The 21,735-nt window shown below is 37.1% G+C and overlaps 1 long non-coding RNA gene across 1 annotated transcript in view; it reads left to right on the forward strand.

Moving 5' to 3' along the window:
• Positions 1 to 6,858: 6,858 nt before the first annotated feature.
• LOC105664363 (uncharacterized) overlaps positions 6,859 to 21,735 on the forward strand; it is a 39,521-nt gene continuing 24,644 nt past the window's right edge. The window contains exon 1 of the long non-coding RNA XR_013038479.1: positions 6,859 to 7,036. This is a non-coding gene — a long non-coding RNA (uncharacterized LOC105664363). The remainder of the gene's footprint in view (positions 7,037 to 21,735) is intronic.

Below are 21,735 nucleotides of genomic sequence, written 5' to 3' on the forward strand. Positions count from 1 at the left end.
GATTCAGCGTGTGCCACGATCCTCGAAGAAGCGTTTCACGCGTTTTCGAATTTACGACGATGCCTCGACGACACGTCGCGTATCGAAAGAAATCGAAGGGACGCCTCGGTGGGAAAGAAAGTCGGCTGGCAAGAACAATGATGAATTGCGAACAACTTCCGTATCCGGTGGAAACTTTCCGAGAAAAGTTTCTTCGTGTCTCTGTTTCGCGAACAGTCATTTTAATCTGTCCTGGCAATAATTATCTCCAAGATCTTTAATCGCAATGGCAATCTCGTTTAAATTACCGGAACGAAAGAAGTTTTATTATAAAAGTTATAATTTTATACAAGTGTTAACGCGATTATGTTGTACGAAATTTTCTGGTCGGAAATATTTGTGGTAAATCATCTGTTCTGAAAAGGTTCGCAGAGACGCGGAGAAATCGTTCGGGATTTTCGAGCGGTACCCTTCACCCTCTTCAAGGTGTGCCGCTTTTATAAAAATGGCGGGACTCTTGAAAGTGGAAAGGTTGGCCCGCGACCGCTTCCTCCGCCGAAATTCCTCGCAATCTGCGTTAATTCTCTGAACGATTAATTCAGCGCGTCTTGAAAAGCACGACCCTCGATATCTTTCTTTCGTGTGCGATCTACCTTGTCCGTTTTGTCGGTCATTTATAAGTGGTCCAGGTATTTCGTCGGAATTATTATGTTCAACCCTCGAATCAGCCTCGTCATACGATCTTCATTAACCCTCTTGCGTGTTGTATGATAATTATAAATTGATTACCAAACTTTAATTACGTACATGCGTTATTTCGCATCCTGTCCCGATTTGTAAGAAAAGGCGCGTTTAAATTTTAACGAAGGGTAAAACACGTTTGGACAGCATGGAGCAGAAATTTCACATTTTGCATAAATTACCGTTAATGACGCGACGGATATTCCGGAGGATCTGGCGTCAATGCGGTAATGAACAATGTTGTGTTCCGTAACAAGGGGGATGGGTTTCCATCGGGTAACGAAACACAAAGACTGTGGAATCATCGATCAAACCGAATCAATGAGCCCTTTGTAGAGACCGATTTGGCTACTTATTCATTTATCATTATTAGAGGCGCGGCGTTGCGTCCGCTGCGAAACCTCCCACCTTCCCACCTGAACGATTTACCTTCATTCATCACTTTGCTAACTCATACAAATTGTTTTATTCAACCATTACGATTCGTGGCTGTCAAGATGGCATTTCTATTCGGATTAGAAAACTTATACACTCAAATACGAAAACATACACTCAAAACTTATACACTCAAGTTTTTCATCCCTAATTTTCAAATCACCTGATCTCTGAAAATCAACAAGTGAAGCTCAGGGAAATAAGCTATACAAGCTTGTACTAAATGTCAACTTATAGTTATAAGTTGAAAATAAATTAGAGATGCTATATTATTAATAGAATAGGTGAAGCAAACTGAACGATGTCAATCAGTTATTTAACGTAACACGTTAATTTCGAATAAATTATCGAAGCATCGTTAATTTCGTCTCCCGGTTGTTTTATCGCGTCGTCAGGCGCCGCAAAAGTTTTCCAGTCGAATCGCCACCATGGTATCCTCGATAAAAATGTATATATTCAGCGAGATTCGCTGGAATTATGCACCGTCTGGCGCGCTTTCGCGTGTCTTCGCGAATTAAGCTGAAGGCGTAGCTGGTAACGGCGCGAAAATCATTTGTCTACCCGCAACACGTAATTCTTCCTCCATCCGAGACCCGAGCATCACGCGATCTCCTCGCGATTAATATTTCATTAAAAAAAAATTAGTTTCTTCTTCGTCAAATTAAAACGGTACCAAAACACGTTGCTCCAAAAACTCTAATCCTTCACTGTGTATGTCTTCTTTAGTAAACAACGATGAAGAACGGGGTTTTAGATCGAGAGCATGATGTGTACATTAATTATTGTTATGGGAAGTTCAAAGAGAGTATAATTACTGTTGTGAATATGGTTATTTATGTGTTTATATTATATGTGCATTTTTCATTGTTGAAAGTTGCAAAGGCTTGAAAATGTAGATACTTCGCGCACTTGTATGAAAGAATATTTTAATGGGAGAATTAAGGTTCCATGTCTATGATGTGTATTTGTATTAATGAAAGAAGTACAATCTTGTATTTTAACTATTTTTATGAAAGTCTTATAAACCTTATAGGTCTTGAACAATTTTTATAAAAGTTTTATAAACCTTATAGGTCTTGAACTATTTTTATACAAGTCTTATAAACCTTATAGGTCTTGAACAATTTTTATAAAAGTATTATAAGCCTTATAGGTCTTGAACTATTTTTATAAAAGTCTTATAGGTCTTACAAGTCTTGAACTATTTTTATGAAAGTCTTATAAACCTTATAGGTCTTGAACTATTTTTATAAAAGTCTTATAAACCTTATAGGTCTTGAACTATTTTTATAAAAGTTTTATAAGCCTTATAAGTCTTGAACAATTTTTATAAAAGTCTTATAAACCTTATAGGTCTTGAACTATTTTTATAAAAGTTTTATAAACCTTATAGGTCTTGAACTATTTTTATAAAAGTTTCATAAGCCTTATAAGTCTTGAACTATTTTTATAAATGTCTTATAGGTCTTACAAGTCTTGAACTATTTTTATAAAAGTCTTATAAACCTTATAGGTCTTGAACTATTTTTATACAAGTCTTATAAACCTTATAGGTCTTAAACAATTTTTATAAAAGTCTTATAAACCTTATAGGTCTTGAACTATTTTTATGAAAGTTTTATAAGCCTTATAAGTCTTGAACTATTTTTATAAAAGTCTTATAGGTCTTATAAGTCTTGAACTATTTTTATAAAAGTCTTATAAACCTTATAGGTCTTGAACAATTTTTATAAAAGTCTTATAAGCCTTATAGGTCTTGAACTATTTTTATAAAAGTTTTATAAGCCTTATAAATCTTGAACTATTTTTATAAAAGTCTTATAGGTCCTACAAGTCTTGAATTATTTTTATAAAAGTCTTATAAACCTTATAAGTCTTGAACTATTTTTATAAAAGTGTCATAAGCCTTATAAGTCTTGAACTATTTTTATAAACGTCGGCTTTGAATAAAAGAGGAGAAAGGATATAATGTGTACGTTTGTCGTGATCGACAAATGTAACAAAGTATCGAATGGAAGAATGTTTTAAACGCAGGATGGATCGAATTACATATGCGTTGAGAACTCGTTTTCAGACGTGTGAATCCATTTAGGTATCGTGAAAAATAGCGAGGAAGTTATTAATTATGCGTCTGGACACTATAATTTCAAGCTTAATATAATGCCATAATCGCGACTACATCGTCTCGTTATCTCCTGAAATCGTTCGTGTTAGTTTCATACGAAAGGGCTTGAAAACGAAGCATCCTGTATTAATGATCCACCTATCGTACAAAACTCTGACGTTCAGCGTTCGAGAAGACTCAATTATGATGAGCATCGAATGAGCAACGTATTATACACGAGCAAACTTACTTATCCCTTTTACATGGCGACAGGAAAATAGGCAGACTTTGCTTGCACGAACTGCTCCTTCTAAGAATAGAAAAGACTGCGTGAGTATCGATCTCAAAATATTTTTATGCAACAAATTTCTGGTTTGCTACTCTTTTTTACAAAGTTTTGAATTTGGTAATTCTATATGGAAATTCTATATGGAATTCTATATGGAATGTCTATATGGAAAGGTTTATATTATTAAGAATTTGTTCATTTACCTAACTGAGAATATTGGTATTAACTGCTTGAGATTGTGAATAAGAAATTAAATAAATTATTGTAAATTTAAAGGAACCACCTAATAAAACTATTAACTGTATCAGTATGGCAGATTATGCATTTGAAGTGAAGAACCACTGGTAAACAAAAATTAACTGCTTGAGATTGTGAATAAGAAATTAAATGAAATACTATAAATTTAAAAAAACTGCCTAATAAAATTATTAACTGTATCAGTATGGCAGATTATACATTTGAAGTGAAGAACCACTGGAGAACAAAAATTAACTGCTTGAGATTGTGAATAAGAAATTAAATGAAATACTGTAAATTTAAAAAAACTGCCTAATAAAATTATTAACTGTATCAGTATGGCAGATTATACATGTGAAGTGAAGAACCACTGGAGAACAAAAATTGAATTGTTAGAGTGTACTCTTTTTCCGTGAATAGTTGATTCCACAAATTGTGCTTATTCGCAAGTACGCTCATCTGCTCCCATTCCTTGATCCTTACAAATGACGTTTAAACATAAGACAGTGGACTCTTCTCTGTAAAGTGTAAAGTCTTGTTAGCTGGCAAATTCTTCTGCTTTCATCATTTATATCGTATTAATCTTCAACTTTCGAGTTAATTATTCTACCTCCCTATGTCGGTACTTTCATGGGAGATATGATCGCGCAGGGACGATAATATTTGAACAAGCTCAGTCTTTTTTTTTACAAGGCTTTTTTATGGGAACTTTATCGAAGAAGCACGGTTTCGTAATATGTCGATAAGCTTTGCCCGTTTTTAGATTTAACCAGTGCCTTTTAGCTCACTCGGGGAGATAAATTCACCTTCTTCTTTCGTCGCTTAGGAATTATTTCTCTGCTATCGTGTTTTTTGACTTGCGTCGGAACTTCAAATCTTCTCTTTTTGTTTTGGGGTGCTGATTAAAATACGTGATTTTCGGGAGGAATATGTATGTTATTTAGCAAAAATATATTGTTAGTAACATTTGTGAGATACAAGATATTCATTCATTATTATTATTACTTATGAAATTTTGCTAATATTATTATTAATATTTCTTGTATGATTTTTCTGTGAAATCGTACTAAGTCTTTTTAATTTCTTGTAAGTGGGGTTCTCTTCACATAAATAGAATTTTTTCGTTAATGATCATAATGACAAAAATAATGACAAAATAACATGATTATGACAATATGACATTAATATGATTAAGACATAATATCATCATTAGATAATGACAAAATAAATTCAAAGGCCTCATACATCGCAGAAATTATTTAAATGTAACAATTTATTGGGATTCATAAACGTCAAACATATGAAGTGTTACTTTTACATAACGAACAATGGAGGTAGACTCAGACAAAATCATTGAAACTGACCATGTCTAATTTTCATTTAAAATTTCATTACGTTAAACTCTTTAAGTAAAAACATTTAAAAATATAGTTTACCAGGCTTGGATCGCAAAGAACATATTTCACATTCGTTACAGTCATAGAGAGATCAGTCCAAACTCTTGGAGCCTACCATAGCAATTAAGGGTTAAACATCCCATTGCTCTGCGACTGGAAACCTTCCAAGAATCGGAAGATAACCACGTACTAGGTCCATTGTCGACTGACCACTCTGAACCCATTTCCTCAAACATTCCCCATTGAAACGCAAACCTTTTCGTGATTCGAAATCCCTTCGGGACCTTCGCTCCTGTTTCTCGTCACCTATCGGTATCGCTTTACCGTTCGACTCCAAGACGAATCTCCAAGAGCGCGACCTTGCGCAGTCGCTCCCATAGAAACGTACCCGAGCAAAGCTTTAACGGGTGCAGAGCAGTAAATCAACGACAGATCGGTCAACACTTTGACGGACATCGGGGCGGAAACGATAAATAGGTGACCTCGTTGCGCTCCACGGCCGTTTAAACTGGGCCCCAGGTACGCGTTCGTTTGCATAACTCCGAAATAACCCCTTGTAAGAACCCTTCTCACAGGGACGCGTCGGTCGAGTTTTGGGACCGACTCCGAGATGAAAGATCTCTTACGGCACCCTGGGTGCTGCGCGCTGTAAAACTCGATCGCGCGATTCGCTCTGCTTCAGTTACGATGAATGCCGAACACCCTCGGAAGCCTTTGCGGATATTTCGAGGGAACAGAACGAAAGTTTGCGGATGTGGACGGAATTTCAACGCTTCTCGTATGACGGGATTTCTACGAGGATTTTGGGCCGATAATAGCTTTCGATAGCGTTCATCTTTTTCTCTTTTGTTCTCTCGGAAGTGACGGAGATTAACACAGGACTGTAGATAAATGGCAAAGAACATTATTCGGGTGTGTCGATAAATAAGTATAATCAACTTGTACTTTGATGTAGGAGTTATTAGTGTGTTTTAAGAAGGACGATCTTATAAGAAGAAAACGAAAAATGTTTAAATTTTAATTTTTGAGGCATCTGAAAGAGTAAAAAATATTCTCTTAACATCAATAGCAAGAATTAATATTTTAATTATCATTTTAATTTTTGATATAATATATACTTCTGCAATAAAGTACAACAATCAAGTACATAACAGAAACATTCACTTGTTCTTACGTCAAAAGTTGAAATAATTCTGTTACAAGTTGTAGAAAGAATCATCTCCGAAGGTAAACACTAAATGGCTCCAGAGTCGCCATTTTGTCTCCATATAATAGAACAATAATTCTCTTGCTTATCAAAATATGAACAACGTAACTTTAAAAATGTGTTTATATTTATCCTATTATTTTCCTAAAAGAAACTCTGAAAGTCCATGAATTTTTCAAAGACCTAACCTCCAAACTTCAATTAATCGTATCTAAAGAACTTGCCCAAATTACAAACTACCTTATTGTCTGAATCGTGAAATTAAACTGGCCTTTTCACCTGTCGAATCCTTTCTTGCAGGCCCGGCAAGAGGCAGAACATTTCACAGATCCGTTCACGGTTTGATTTACTGCCGGGCAACCCAAAAGGCTTGGCCGGCGTGCACCCCGCAATATTCGTTTTGAATAAGCAAATTGCGAGATTCAAGGCCATCGCAAGGGTTTCGAACAGACGTCGAGAGAAAATCAAAGCTGCTTCAGTTCGACTCAAAATTCCTCACCGACCGGACGTCCGGTCCGAATCGATCTCGCGAGTTTTCCGATCGTGCAAAATCGCGAGAAGTGCATGGCCGAGTGATTTATAGTTCCGTGGTGTTCGTGGTTGATTCTACCTCTGATGTTCGATACGCACCACGTGGAAGCATCGAGGTAAACGAATGAGATAACACGATAACGAGTCTGATGTTGGCCGATCGGTCCGATGTCTTAGATTAATTTTAACAAGTCGTTGCTTGTTCGTGGCTTTTGGCGTTGGCGTTGTTCTATTTAGAAACATCGATCGATTTGATTCTTGTCCGAGCGTCTTGCTCGGGCAACGATTGAAATTAATTTACCGATTGCTCGCGTGTTCGTTGGCTTTGCGATTATGCGAGTGGAGGATTAATAGGTGTAGATCTTTCGAGGATATTCTATTTAGATTACTTACTCCGTTATATTTAATTTCCTCTGTTATATTTGGGAGCTTTTTGTAGGATTAATAGTTGTGGAGTTTTCGAGGATATTCTACTTCGATTACTTACACAGTTATATTTAATTTCCTCTGCTATATTTGGGAGATTTTTATAGGATTAATAGTTGTGGAGTTTTCGAGGATATTCCATTTAGATTACTTACTCAGTTATATTTAATTTACTCCGTTATATTTGGAAGCCTTTTGTAGGATTAATAATTGTGGATCTTTCCAGGATATTCCATTTAGGTTACTTACTCAGTTATATTTAATTTACTCTGCTATATTTGGGAGATTTTTATAAGATTAATAGTTGTGGAGTTTTCGAGGATATTCCATTTAGATTACTTACTCAGTTATATTTAATTTACTCCGTTATATTTGGAAGCTTTTTGTAGGATTAATAGTTGTGGATTTTTCGAGGATATTCTACTTCGATTACTTACACAGTTATATTTAATTTACTCTGCTATATTTGGGAGCTTTTTATAAGATTAATAGTTGTGGATTTTTCGAGGATATTCTACTTCAATTGCTTACTCAGTTATATTTAATTTACTCTGCTATATTTGAAAGCTTTTTACAGAATTAAAAATTGTGGATCTTTCAAGGATATTCCATTTAGATTATAACTTACTCCATTACATTTGGAAGCTTCTATTGTATAAGTACAAAATGGCGACGGAATTCTAACAAGTTTAATAGTAATCTTCTTTAAGTTAGAATTCATCGAGCATTAAGTAGATCACGTCAGAAAGCAGAATTAGGATTCGGGAAGTATCGATATCGATAATGGGCGACGATATCTGGTAGCGCGTACGCACATGATGTACGGGAAGTAATATTTTCGAGGTCGCGATATATCTGCCTGCAGCGGACAGCAACCTCACCGATGCGACCACTGATATCGGTTATCGAAAAATATTTTTAAATTCGCAAATGATAACGTGTCGCTCGTTTCTAGATGGTTTCGTCGCCCGCGTCACTTTTACTCGCAATCGGCCACCATTTTCTCGCGGTTTTTATCGAAACTCGTTAAATGAAGCCGTTGAAAGTGTCCATTCGATTGAAATTTTTACTTCGATGTAAAAACCATACATCATATTATCAAAAAATTCAAAGCCACATACTACGATAAAATTCATATCAGACACAATACTGTTGCCTTGCTATAAAAATTTCTGTAATAGTTTCACAAGGGGTCAAGACACCAGTGGATTATCAAAAAATGGCGCTAAGATTAAAAACCTTAAATGAAAATACAGTTGAGATCCGCCCAAAAATGAGAAGCATAAAAAAATGAAAAGCGTTGGAAAAAAAAGAAGCGAACACAGAAGCCCAGGATAAGCAGAAAAAGGGCTAATTAAAAGCTCACTCTGTTCTCGGTAAACGAAGAACCGATTCCTTGCAACGTGAAATTCATCTGTCGGCCCTTTTTACGCCATCGTTTTTTCCTTCCATCGTTCGCCACAAAGAGGACGGTTTTATCACGAGCAAGTTCACCGGTTGCTCGTCTGCCTTCGGGCGTTCTACGAGGCGCGACGATGCGATAGCTGAGATAGTCATACTTATAATTAGAGGAGTCAGCCAAATGATTTACGAGGCACACGTGGTACACGGCCGCTTTCGTAAATACGTCCTACGTGGACCCTTCGAACGCGTTTGAGTCCGCCGATTAATTCTTTTGTCTTTTCTTTTCGAATCATTTTTGCGAGTCGCAAGGTCTCGCGAGTAACCAATAACCTTGCCTCAATAGCGTGGAACTTGAGGTAAAACTTGAGGTTTTCAAGGAAGATTCGGGGGCTCGCGAGTCGTGGTTGAATTATAGCTTTTTATTTCATGGGGGTGCACATTAGGACAGGTTGTTGGAAGCGTAAGTTAGCAAATTTAGAGGTTTCCAAATCCCTAAATTCTCAAATTACCAAATTTCCAAATTCCCAAATCCCCAAATTCCGAGATTACCAAATTCCCAAATTTCCAAATTTCCAAATTTCCAAATTTCCAAATTTCCAAATTCCTAAATTCCCAAATTTCCAAATTCCCAAATTCCAAATTCCCAAATTTCCAAATTCCCAAATTCCAAATTCCCAAATTCCCAAATTCCCATATCCCCAAATCCCTAAATTCCCAAATTCCCATATCCCCAAATCCCTAAATTCCCAAATTCCCAAATTCCCAAATTCTCATATCCCCAAATCCCTAAATTCCCAAATTCCCAAATTCCCAAATTCCCAAATTCCCATATCCCCAAATCCCTAAATCCCCAAATCCCCAAATCCCCAAATCCCCAAATCCCCAAATCCCCAAATCCCCAAATCCCCAAATCCCCAAATCCCCAAATCCCCAAATCCCCAAATCCCCAAATCCCTAAATTCCCAAATTCCCAAATCCCCAAATCCCCAAATCCCCAAATCCCCAAATCCCTAAATTCCCAAATTCCCAAATCCCCAAATCCCCAAATCCCCAAATCCCCAAATTCCCAACTCCCCAAATTCCCAAATTCCCAAATCCCCAAATTCCCAACTCCTCAAATCCCCAAATCCCAAATCCCCAAATCCCCAAAAGTTTAACACAATCTTACGCTTTTGACATTTCCCTCCATTTCTGAACCACATCTCGAAAAGCAAACTTCTTCCACAGCTTATTTTTTGCTGGAAATGTTGACAAGCACTCAAGGGCTCTCGAGCGTCTCGAATTTTTTTGAAAGTCAACGAAGATGAATTAGCTATGCGAAAGAAACGTAGATATTCTGTTGAAACTTGTACAAAAATGTTTCTTTGATTTCGAAAAGGATGTTCTCCTCGAGTGATATTTATCAAAGTTTTTTTAATATGCTCTCGATCATCGTCAAGTGTTTCGACATGGCGCGAAGCGTCGGCCGTCGGAACATGGCGCATGTAAACCCAACGTTCCTTCGATCTCAAATAATTATATTCCATTCTCCTGTTTTTATATCGTGTCCATATTTTACTCAGACAAACGATATTTCATTTCATCCGTGGAGATACGAATATATTTGCAAGGGAAACGATTAACAAATTTCGTAACTAATAAAGTTTTGCGTGCGACGCATTGTTCGTGTTTGGGAATTTAAATTTATGAGTCACTGTTGGAAATATTAATAGCGGTGACATTCTTAATATCTAAACGTGAAGAGGTTTGATAAAATTTTATTTAGTGATGTTATTATTTGAGTAGGCTAACAAGACTTAAGGTTGTTAAGAAGAAAGTGATTGTCTTAGATTTTTAACTGTTATCTTTCTGATTTCCAGTCGGGTAATATAGGATGTAATCTGTAAAGCGTTAATATTTATAAATGTCTACCATCTAACATAACAATTAGCAGGAATTATTCGTAGAATAATAAGACGGTGTAATTAATGACATCCTTAACAATTAATTAATCAACACGATGTTTAAATTCATATACCATTTACTAATCGTATTTTATAGAATAAATACAATATGTTAAACTAATTAGTCAATTGTGGTAACACCAGCCGATTTTTTACGCGAAAGAGGAAGAAATAATTTTGCTGTTTTATGTATACAAGCGAGAATTGAAATTAAAATCTCATGTGAAACACAACGCGGAGGATATAACATAATGAACGAATAAATTTGCAACAAAAATTAAGTCCCTAATAAACCAATTCGACGCGCATAAAACACGCATGGAATTATTTACGATCGCATATTGAATTCCCATCCAGTGTACCCGGGACAGTAACGAATGGTAGCCGAGCTTAAAAGCTTCTCTTTATTCATGCAATCGAATCATAATTTTATCATTGAAAAATGTTTATTTCCTTCAAACGAGGAAGTACGATTCAATGTATAATGGTAATTGTTATTGAAAAACCAGGAATATCTCTACACAGATTATCTGGCTTTTCAAACAATATTTTTTCGTACCAACAAATTTGTAATCTTCATTTCACAAACTGATAAACATTACAGGATAAAGTATCTTTATTACAAATTATTAATTATTGTAAATAGATTGTGGATTATGGAAAAATATTTTGGGATGAATTTTTGCTATGTCCATAGTAAGAAAACAAGAAAGATATTTTTGTGAACGAGACTAGTAATAGTTGACAAACTAAAAAAAATAATAGTGAAGTCTAGGTTGGTCTGTAAAATTTCGTGATAATTCTTTAATTATTTGTTTATTTTACATGTCGTATAAAGTGTAAAATTGCAGAATGCGAGACTATATTGAAATTAAAAAGAACAGATTCTATTATTGCATTATTACAAGAACTGCAATAATTATTACAGCAATAATTTTGAAGTATTTTTGCATAATTCTATTTTTGAGTAATTTTGATGCAATTAATGAGGAATATTACTTAATAGAAAAGTTTAGAACAAAGTTTCAGTTTTGAATTGCACTTTTTGGTTAGGAAATATGAAAAATCATTGCGAAACAACGAAAGCCCTCACAGATACAAAATAACATTTTGAGCCTCAAACGTTAAACGATTAATTCAGGTCTTCAAAATATTGTTCCATGTAGTTGAAACTAACTCAAACTTCTCTCCAAACATTAACAAAATAGAACCACAAGAATTCCTCTCTAAACTAGAAACCAGGAAAAGAATATAAAACTTAAACTATGTGAGACTCGATCCAACTATAGAGGTACTTTGTATCTTAAGTACTTGTACATCTAACAGGATTATACAATTAACAAATGGTCAGATCAATATTTATATACCGATTACATCGAAAACCCTGCAAGGATCACACAATTGAAATTGAAGCAATTCCAGTATGTCTAAACATGTACACACATTAGCATTAATGAACACATCTATGTTATAAAACGATAATTAATTTATATTATTATACGCATTAAGTATCTCGATAAGAATCAGCACAGACTTAACACCTTAACCACGTCACCATATATGGCTGATACTTAAGTTTCTATACTAAACACTTTATTAAAAATTTGTTCACTAATAAAAAATTCTCGCATGAATTAAAACACTACAATTTTCAATTGCTTCAGTGTGCTAGCCAATGTGTTATAAGCATCCTCTGGAATTTATGAAAGAAAACTTGTGAGCGGAAAATCGTTGGTTTGTTAAAGAAAAATGTGAACGTCAATCAGTAATGTAGGAAATCGTATCACAAGGAGAGAAGAGTGTCGATTAGTCCCAATATCGAGCGCCATTTCGGAGAAAAGAAGGGTCCGCGTAGCGGGAGTTGAACAACATGGCTGCGACGGCCGTCGGAACATGGCGACTATACGCGTCGAGTCGGTTCGAGAGCGCTCCAGCTCGTTACAGGATTTCGCTGTTGAATCCTATTCGGTGGATCGTCGTTGAAAAATCGTCGCGTTTCAACGGTCACGGCTCGTTAGAATATCGCTTGACAGTCGGCAACAACGACGCTGCGCGTCGAAGCGCGCTTCTATTAATACGTCGCTCGCGAGCTGTCGAGCGTGTTGCTCGCACGCACGCACGCACACGACTCCGCTACAGCAGGTTATCGTGCAGTGTGGGTGAATAACAACGTAACAACCTGGCTCGGTGCGTGGCCCACGTATTTTTGATGCACTTTCGAGCAGCCCCGCGCGATTTAACCGACTGAAAATTAATTGTCGCGGCGAACGCCGCCGCGTCGCATGCGGCCACGCATTTTCGTTATTTTTCAACGACCCGTCGAAATCGTGCCAGAATCTTGACCGAGCGTCTCGTTAGGTTCGCGCTCTGAAGATGTACAAGTCATCAGTGAGTGATCACTGTTTCGATAAATCATAACGATACAAAACACTGAATTTGCCCGACGAATTCGATCTCGGTTCCGCTGATTTAATCACTGGAACAATTACATAAATATTACCTTCGAGAATTAGATAAATAGACCAGGTTTAATAATTACACCAATAGATCAGGTTTAATATTTCTTAATCAGTGTTGTTTACGTTTAATAATTCTTAAGCGGTACTGACATGTCGCTTTTATTAATTATCCGAGTGATCGTATCACGTCGTGATACATAATTGCGCTCACGATAATGCAGTATTTTTATATTCATATAATTTTATACTTAAACGGTTGATAGGTACAATAATCGCTATGATTTATGCAGCACCAGATCTTAACTTCGGTTATTAACCTGTCACTGATACTCGAAAAAGTGTTATTCGTCAGATCCAGTAGTTTTTCACTCTGATCTTTCTTATGCAAATTCTAAATGTGATCTAATCTGGTTTTAAACGGGAGTACGGAGAGACTTCAATGATGAAACTGTATATTAAATTCGGTTAAGTGATTACTATTATCAGATTATGTTGTGTGTTATTAGATCATTCTGAGTTATTACGTTTTCCAGCTAGGCTAGATCGTTATGTTATTAGGCTAGGCTAGGTCATTATGTTATTAAGCTAGGCTAGGTCGTTATGTTATTAAGTTAGGCTAGGTCATTATGTTATTAAGTTAGGCTAGGTCATTATGTTATTCAACTAGACTATTATGTTGTTGCATTAAGTTAGATTGTATCACTATTCAGTTAGTTTAACTGATTGAGTTGTACATACAGTTAGATCAAGTTCATTCCACAAATGTTCTTGCTTTTTCTTCAAACATAACCTAACCTAATTACAAAACACTGAATTAACGAGCATTTTCTATACCTAACGAGTATAGAAAATTAATATTGTATTAATATCGAGGGTATCAGAGGTGTACCGCATCATCGATCACGCTTTTGAATATAATACACATCTATAAATTTTATTCCGTAGAGTGGAGACGAGCAAAGTTAGACGTCGAACGAGTTTTTGGGCAAGTGGACGAGGTGAAACATGCCGGATCGAATAGTATTGATTAAGGGGAGGAGAGAGAGCTCCGATGGGGGAATATAAATCGTTCCGTGCGGCTCGCCCCGTTAAAAGCTCGTGATCGTTGTAAACTTCGGTTTCGCGACGGTTCAACGACGATTGTTTTACCCGATACGCTTCTGTCCTTCTTATTCCACTATGATCGATTGCGGTAAATGAAGCTCGAATTCAACCTACACAGCTGGTTCAATGACTTACGACAACAAAATGCGCCGATAGAGGAAATAAAAACGGTACTTTTCATCCAACGAAACACACTGATCGAGTACTTGTCAATTTAACCTAGAATTCATTCTGACACTTAATTCTTTTTTCACCTTGCTTCATTTGTGCTTTTATGCTTTGACTCTCATCTGGTATTAATTTATATTTAAATAACAAGTTAATTTTTTGTTATCGATGTAGTCATTTTTTAAATAAACCTTTCGGAGTTCTATCTAATTTATTATGTCTCAGAACTGCATATATCATTGTAATTTATTTCACGCATTATATTAATGTTTACATTGCATTAATATGTCATTTAATTCCATGTACATATAATTTCAGTTGATTATATAATTGAGGGCCGCTAGTTTAATAAAAACTGTCCAACATCTAAATAATATTATTACCGTAATAAAATAAAACATCGTTTTCTAGAGTTTGAAAGCAGAATAACCTGTGAAATTATAGTTTTGGTAGCACGAACAGGAGTGAAACACAATTAGCTCGCGTTTTAGCAAACGAAATAAAAGGATTAACGGAGCTCGCCTTTCAGCGTGCTTTCAAGCATTCAGTTTATCCGGACGCGGCAGATAAACGCGACATCGTTCTCCTCTTATTCGGCCGTGGAAAAACTACCAGCCGACAAACAAACACGCTGGATCAGCGAACTTCGCGATCGAACTTGTACGGTGACCGAGCAAGAATTGCACAGATATAGGGTCAACTTTCTACGCATGGTGGAACGCGGTTTCGTCATTTCTCGATCTGCTTAATGGAAAGTTAAACGGTTCAGATAAGCTCGGCTAAACTTTGTAAAACGTTGCAAGATCGACGCTATTAATAGGCGACTGTCCACGCGTGGAAAAATCACCGATCGTTTTCTTTTCTCCGAAGATAGATGTCCTACATTCCGTACGAGAATTACGATAACAATAAATATTTGTCGAGATTATTTTCGACCCAAGAGAAATTCATATTTCCTTACCACTGTGGCGATAGAGGGCACTGTTCCACATTTTACGATAATTAAATCTTAGTTTATGTACATAGTTACGTATGTTTTATCATATTAGATTGATGTAAATCATGGGATGTTATGCTAAAATATTTCATACTTGTTACAAATTAAAATTTATAGAAGAGAAGTTTGAATTTCTTTCTGGTCATTTCTATGGGCTAGTAACTAATTCTCCATGTTTTATTTTATAGTATTAGTTAACACGTTGATTAGTATAAAAATAAATCAACAGTAAGATCCAATATTTAGACACAAGCAAATGACACATGTTGTTGCATTTAATGTTTAGTGTATCCATAAATAAAGTATTTTATTTATTGAAATATTTAGTGAAATGTATCCATATATTTTATCTTCGTATTTTTAAATAAATGATACACTGCAGCAATTTTATTTTGTAACTCGATTTCATATATTAATACATTGAAACACTAGAACATTCAAAATCTTGACTAGTTACACCTCTACTTAATTCTTAATTATAAAATGAACACAACTTACCATGTAATAATTCAATGATTAAAATTATAAAATTCAATAATACTCAACTTGATTTATACAATTGAAAAATTCCTTCCGCATAAAAAAAACTTTTACCTCGCTAACGTTGTGGAAAAGTAGAATTGTACAATAAGTTTGAAAGGGAGATAGAACTTTGAGCGGGAGAAAATATTCAATTAATAAGAGCCAGTTAGCGGAGAGTATGGGCGTAGATTCAGCTCGCGACGGAATGGAGGCGGTCATTTTTCATAGGGCCTCTCTTCCCAAAGGTTCAAGTTTGCCGGAGGTTCGATCAAAAGCACGTCCGTCGGAGTCGGCGTGCACACGAGCCCTGGCTACGGTTAGAAATGCTTCCACATTTGTTCAAGTCGCTCCAAATTCGTCCGTGTCGTGGCAGCAAACTTCTCGCGTCTGTGCGTGCTCGTTAAGCTACCACCGTAAAATGAACACTCTCTCTGATGCTTTGAAATTTGGAAATAATTGGACGATGTACTTCTTATACCTCGTTGGACTTCGCTCGCCGCTATTTCAGTGAGCCTTAATATACAAGATAATGGAACACCGGTAACACAACAGTTAAACGAAAAAAGTTCCTTCTAAAAGCTTTATAAATTGGTTAAATGGAACAGTGAGAATTTTCCAGGAAAATGTCGCGTGACCTTTCGAATACGTGCAGACAAAATATTAATCAAAGAGACAGTTTACGGTGAAATCTGTGGTTGTCTTAAAAGTATATAAATGGAAAATCAATGACCGATTTAAAATTCCCAAAAGCAGAAAGGATGCTGCCACATTCAGCGAAACGCATCCACGAAATTCTCCCGTTATCGACATTTTTCCAGCATTTTTCTTGACACTTCCACCCATCGATCATCCGCATCGACGTGGAACGACGCAGAGAGAAACGAAAGATACGGAGAAAGAGGCCGAGAGAATGGAACGAGGAGGGAGAAAGAGAGAAACCAGGAACATTCGCATCTTGCTGCTTTTATAAATGCTTCTACATTTATTAAGGCTACTCCCCGGAGCCTGGACGTACCAGTGTACGTATTTCGAAATGAATGCCTCGTGACGTGGCACCGCGACGCTGTCGTCGGGGCGCGCGAGCGAGCGCTACGAAAAGTGAAATATTCCCGTCGTATTTTCACATGCGCGCGACCCCACGACGAATGGCGTCCCTGCGTCTGACGGTTCCGTGCTTTGGCACCGTGAAACGAAAGAAAAAAACGATCGGAAATAATAATAAATACACGCTCGCGGGAACACAAGCGATTCCGCGAAGGAAACGTGTCGAACGCGTTCCGCGGAAAAATCCTTCGTCGCGAAGAAACGCGCGACCGATCGCAAATATGGCGGTGACGCTGGAACTTGGTCGTTTGCATAAAAATGAAGAGAAGAATTTATTTCGTCGGTCGGAGAAAAGTCGAGTTTTCAGCTTGATTTATGCGCGAAAGGGCTGCGGGAAAATGCGACGCGACGCGGAATTTCAGCCAACCCTTTGACGCTCCAAAATCAAGTCCCGGCTTTTGCCACCATTTTAAATTGTTAGTTGTTGCTCGCGGCGGTGAAAAATATTAGGACTCGGAAATTAGTGTTTCCGAGAAAACACAGTATATTATCGAACGAATATACAGTAAATCTCTGTTATATTACCACATACCTACATTTTACATCGCTTCTTATATTTCCCACGCGTTGTATCTCATGTTTAATCACACCCTTATATCTCTATAATTATTTACTGAATTTTTGTACGAAAAAAATTTCGAGCCGCAAAGAAAGATGAAATGAAAAATAATTTCAGCGAAGATAGCATGTTAATATGTAAACCATCGGTGTACTTTAAACCTCAACACGAAGAAGGGTTTATCGCGCGAGCATCCTTCGCCCGAAGAAATATCGTACCTTGATTTTACGGAGATGATCTCGACTGATGATGTTGGGCGTTAAAGAATGACCGATACATTCATGAAAAGTTATCTGCAAACATCTTTATCGGATTACTGGCTATTGGCAAAAGCCCGCTTCCTTTGCTACACCAGTTACGCGGCTTCTGATATACAGGATGTTTCATAAATCTTTCGTAATCGCTTTATTACGAGTTGTGGTGAATTGGCAACCGCATTCGTAACTTTAACGCGTATCTGGACCTCGTTGCAAGAATATATTATCTAGAGAACATCAACGCACACGATAAAAAATCTTAGGAAATATGTGGAAAACGTGTAGATAATTTTTACCTAATATGCACATTCGTTCTAAGTTTCAACCACTAAATTCAGCTATTTATCGATTTCAAGAGATAGAAAGAAAAGTTTAAGATAAAAGTTAGTGCCTTTAATCAAATCTATCAGATCAAAATTCTTTGAATTACTCAAGCAATCAACAAAAATATTAATAGTTTTAAAAGCTGGAATTTTCTCCGAATTCCTGCAGTAGATGCAGAATGAATTAACTCGTAAATGTTTCTATCGTAAAATTCGAAGACGCCAGGGCGACTCGTAAATCAGAGAAGACAATAATATTTGCCACAATTTTTCATTATTCTCTTTCTTCTCGGGTAACAAACAACCCGCGTGCGAGATCTACGAGCAGAATGATCGACGACCATTCGGTGAAGTTGGTCGACGAACACTTCGAGCATTAACAAGATTTCGAAAACGCGACGATTCATTAGGCATCGCCAACTGCTCGGAACGGCGGAGTGTCAGATTCGAGAGAAACGCTCTCCTATTCTTCTTCTCCTTTTTTTCTCTTGTCTTTCTCCTTTTTTTCATTTTGTTCCACGACGAAGAAACGACCATTAATCAATGTACGCTGTACGTTGTCGCCGTGGACGGCCCACGTCCGACACGGAGGATGATTATCTGAAATAAAATATCGTGCGACAAATCACTTCCTTGCCAAGAGTCATTTAACTGGTTATATAAAATTACGGAGGCGCATCGTTGTACGCTCGAACAGCGTGCAGAAGTCGTTCGAAAAGTGAACCGTGAAATATGGCCGCGTGAAACAATGCGAAATTGACCGTGCAGAATTCCTGATGACATCTTCGGAAATTTAACACCCTGACGAAGCCCTCCTCTCTTAAAACTTGCCAACAAAGTATCTTACTTATTTTCACTTTGTAGTTGGATGATCGATAGATTTCCTCTAGGGCAATATTTTATGAACAACTGATTGAATCCATCACTACTTTTCAAATATAAAATATAATTTCATGTCTGTATTTCTTTAAAGTCACTATTTTGAAACGAATAAATCCAAGAAACGTTTCAACCAATACACTACTACACAATGAACGTTTACTTTAATAATCCAATAATTACAGAAATATTAATACACTTTCAGATGCAAGCTCTTGTTCATTAGAAGCTCAGTCAACTTTTTACTCCCAATATTTCAGATTCAAGTATAGCGAAGTCAATGCATTCTCATTGTACCGTTTCTTAATTCCTACAGCCGGAAGTAGAGGAACCCACAGTTAACATTTGAATACTATTCCTCGAAGCAACAGGTTAACGCGTTAAAAACTAAGCAAAACTGAAGAAGCGATCATTCTGTCGAATCTCCTCGCGCAGGTAGCGCGTGAAGACGGTCATCGTGACGAGAAGAAACGACGAAAAAGGGGTGTCTGAACCGGCAATTTCCGGCGAGTAGCTGCAGAAAAAACAAAGAAAAAAACCTAAAGAGGAGGAAATTGCAAGACATCACGGCAGATACCTACGATTGCCGAAGCTGCTTCTTTTCGCGCGAATATCTACTCGCCGGTAAAATACGCGACACCGTGCAATTTGCATACGATACTACCTGAAGAGAAACCCGCAGGAACGACTTTCAAACAGCTACACCCTTCTCACTTTTATACAAGGTGATTTTTATGTAGCGAACCGTTCGACTCTCTCTGTACGAAATAGTTGGTCGAGTCTGTCGCTTTTTAGCTTAAGGGATGAAATTTTAATACTGCAAGTATTAGCTTTAGCTTAAGAGATTTCAAGGTTAATTATGCTTTTACCTAGAATGAAATTCCTTTTCACAAAGAATTTTCAGATCTTTTTAATCTACATTTGAGGTATTTTAAGTAGAAAAATGTGAAATTTTGTGCAAGAGGTTCTAAGTATCTCAAGAAGTATTTTCTGGTCTTCGAACAAAACATCTCAAGTAATTTTGATGACAACTTAGAATTCACGCTATACTTTTTTGCATAGAATATTTCAACGCATTGAGTTAAAAGAAGACACTCGTAAGTAAAGAAAGATGGCCGAATTGGTTTCGTTCGTAAGAGTCACCTTGTACGTTGTGACTACACGGGCAGTCGGAGGCGCATAATTGCCGGCGATTCGAATCGTTTATGTTTCGTGCATTGGGCACCAAAAGCGTACAGTAAACATCGTTTGCCGGTAATGAACTCTTTCGACAGGGAGCCTGTCTTTAAACGTTCGCAAATTGCCTGAACGGACGACAAGTTCGTTCTTGAGAATCCACCGGTACGAAGAAGAAAGCTCATGAATATTTACGTTAAAGAGCATAGTGGTAAAGGAACACGACATCTCGTGTCAGCCACGATCGAACGTGTTTACGAGACGGCAGGAGGAAATGACTGCATTTATCCTCGCATCGAAAACTGCAAATGATATAATAGATTACAGATACGATCGATCAGTCACGATATGTCGAATATTTTTAACTGACAGCTTCTCGAATGTGTCATACTTTTCTCTGAAACGGACATTGATGAAGTTACGATGCTTCTGGAAGTGGTTTAGGGTAAAGAAATTACGACTTTTCTTTCTTATTTCCGCGGGTTGGAGAAATTCAAGTTAGTTAATGGTCTCCAATGTTATTTTATTGTTCCATGTATCGTTACTAGCTTGTTGATTTGCTTGTTATATTACCTGGTATTACAACCAGGTTATGTAATACAATCGTTACGTAATAACAACACAGAAGTTTGCTTGAAATAAATTATAATAGGCTCTTATATTGTCAATATGTCCACCTCTGAATACTGTCAGGTACATGCACATTTAACCTCTTTTAAATTTAACTACCAGTGACCACCCACGTGGGTACTTTCTTATCCTTTATATTAATATCATTAATATCCTATGTTAATACACAACAACTATTTTTATTTAATTGCTATCGAAACTGATCAAAATATTGGACTAAACAGAATAACACCAAGCTTCATTTGATTTGAAGGAAAAGGGTGGAACGAAATGCAGTATCTGACTCCACATCTGGACAGAATAAAGAGGTCAATCATATTTGAAGTAAATCGTAGCTTCTTGGATCAACGTTTAATTAACTCGCCAGATTTCCTAACACGTATTTCCTTTGAAGCCACAGTTCGAGGGTTAAAAGACGATCTCGAAAACAACCGTTCATCTTCGATCGAGTAACCAAAAGCCCCGTAACGAAAGTAAATGGAAAGTGCGGCGCAAGCAGGGCAATTAACGAGACTCCGGTAGAAAGTGTGGATCTTAGGCGGCTCGAAATTGCCCTGGCGAAACGAAATTACATTCTGCAGCACGTAATACGCTGCTACGGTTTTGAGACGGGCCGGGCCAAGCGGAGCTGGGCCGAGCTGAAACAAGGCCCGTGGAAGCTTCGGGCGGTCGGTGAAACGAAAAACAGAGCAACATACCACGGACCGGAATATCGGCCATAGCTACCACGACCAGTTTGCACCCAGCGATGGCCATTCGATATACTCTCTCCTTTTTTCTCCCCTTCTCTTCTTTATTTTCGAATAATTTAATCATTGCTTCAATTTTCATCATATATTTATGGCGCGATTCGGAATCTCTTAG

The sequence above is a fragment of the Megachile rotundata genome, chromosome 1 (assembly GCF_050947335.1).
Source record: "Megachile rotundata isolate GNS110a chromosome 1, iyMegRotu1, whole genome shotgun sequence".
NCBI classification, from domain to species: Eukaryota; Metazoa; Arthropoda; class Insecta; order Hymenoptera; family Megachilidae; genus Megachile; species Megachile rotundata.